At 46.9% G+C, this 2,200-nt stretch overlaps 1 gene segment (V, D, J or C); it reads left to right on the top strand.

The window, feature by feature from the left end:
• Nucleotides 1–979: 979 nt before the first annotated feature.
• LOC308645235 (immunoglobulin lambda variable 3-9-like) lies at nucleotides 980–1,785 on the top strand. The segment is given in 2 exons: nucleotides 980–1,040; nucleotides 1,409–1,785.
• The last annotated feature ends 415 nt before the right edge of the window (nucleotides 1,786–2,200 follow it).

Genomic DNA, 2,200 nt, shown 5'->3' with positions numbered 1-2,200 from the left:
AAAGTGCAAGAGCTTTACTAGTAACCACAACCTGAGATCTAGAGGAAAAGGTGTCATATTTCTACAATATCATCTTTGAAGCAAGTACAAATTTTTGGTCTTCATTTTTCTCATTCCAACTCTTCCAGAATTTTCCTATTTTAGATGTTTGAACAGGAAATCTTCCTGCTTTTCCTGACACACCCTTCCCTTCCCCAAACACCAGATCTCACCTTAGAAGGGAGATTTCACATGCAGGAGGGTTAGTGACCATGACATGAGACCTGGAGGAAATGCTGGATTTTTCTTCAGTATGGGGAATAACATTGATGTATATGTTCATTGATGTCTGTGTCTCCCAGAAATCCCTTCTCTTTGTAGAATGTCCCTGTTGATATGGAAGAGGTCTAGTATTCCTCAGGCCACCATTCATGCTGAAGCTCTGTAAATGTTAGTATTGTAGGGGAGGTAGAGAACCCGCCTGCAATCATTAGGATATGTGAGCCTGGGAACCCAAGATCTGCCTCAGGCCTTCACATTAAGGACAGAGAGCTATTTACCTCACTGGACCTTTAAGATACCAGGTATATTTATGGAAGAATTTTATTGACCCACATAGCTTTAGAGGATGTATCTGGGACAGAATCCCATAGCTGAGGAAACCTCTTATTGTCAACCTTTTAGTTTGTTCTGATGACAAAGACAGACTCATTTTTATATAACAAGGTCAGCCCAGATTCCTGGCTAGAAAATAGCCTGGGATGGAGGCATGGCCAAGAAGTTGGGACTAGAAAATAAAGGAGTATTCTGTGAGCTGAGGGTAGTTCTTCAGTGATGCCCCTCCCACTCTTTGGCTCCCTGGGGATGAGCCCTTCTCTGGACACCACATAACTTCCTCCAGTAGCAGCCCTGACCTAGGCTGATTTGCATAACAGGCAGCTGTCCCCAACAAGGGAATAAAGAGGCCTTGGGGAACACAGACCAGCCTAGGACTCAAGAAGCAGCCACAGGCGCTATGACTTGGAAGGCCCTTCTCATCAGCCTCCTGGCTCATTACACAGGTGCTGCTCCCAGGCCCCAATATACATGCCATCCCAAGGCTCCTGTATAACTAATCTGGCCTAATTCTGAGCTCAGCAGAGCTCTGTCTGTGGTGGGCAGGATGCTCAGGACCTGCTTCAGAATGAGACTTTAGGCTGAAATTCCAACACTGTGCTCTCTGGCTTGAAGGAAAGGGGTTGGGCTTGCTCATGGATTCAAATCTCCATTCCTCAGTCAGGATCATGGGCCACTATGACTGATTTTGATGCCAGGGGATGCACTTTGTTGCACATATTTCCTGAAGTTCTTTCAGGCTAGGGGAAAACTGGGCATCTCATGGGAAGTGTTTGTCACCATTAGTCCCCTCTCTTCTTTTGTTTCCTTATAGGTTCTGTAGCCTCTTATGTGCTGACTCAGCCATCGTCAGTATCCGTGACCCCTGGACAGACGGCCAGAATCACCTGTGGAGGAAACAACATTGGTAGTAAAAGTGTGTACTGGTACCAGCAGAAGCCAGCACAGTCCCCCCTGCTCATCATCTACAGAGATAGCAACCGGCCCTCAGGGATCCCTGACCGATTCTCTGGCTCCAACTCTGGGAACACAGCCACCCTGACCATCAGTGGGGCCCAGGCTGGAGATGAGGCTGACTATTACTGTCAGGTGTGGGATAGTAGTGCTGCTCACAGTGACACAGGCAGACAGGGAAGTGAGACAAAAACCTGCCACCAGCAGGGCACCAAAGGCCCTTCCTGCTTGTTCTGATTATCCTGACAGCAGAGAGCATGCCACATGCTGTGGAGGAAGTCTCCTCCCATCTCTGTCTAGGTATTCCTGAGAGATTAGGGGAAGGCTCCTCTACCTCCCCAGGATCAGTTGATTCCATCGGAACTTGATCAAAACATTCTTATCAACTTGATCTGCCAATCCCAAAAGCCACAGGAAATCATCAGTCATACAAAACTTCATGTTAGTATTAAGTAGAATTTCACTGTGGCAGGATCTTATTTATGGTTAACTAGGGGAAGAACAGGGGATGGTTCTAGTGTTGAAAAATGTGTTCTGGAGAGTTTTAAGGCAGGTCTGTCAAGAAGAGTTTTGATGAGTATCCATGTAACCAGCGTTGGACTGGGAAGGGTTGGTATGCACTAGGCTTGGGGGATTTTGCTGTGGGTGTTGA

Source organism: Spermophilus citellus (assembly GCF_964194105.1).
Source record: "Spermophilus citellus genome assembly, chromosome: 3".
In the NCBI taxonomy this organism is placed as follows: domain Eukaryota; kingdom Metazoa; phylum Chordata; class Mammalia; order Rodentia; family Sciuridae; genus Spermophilus; species Spermophilus citellus.
Note: the sequence above shows the minus strand (reverse complement) of the source record. Positions and strands in the feature narration are given on the sequence as shown.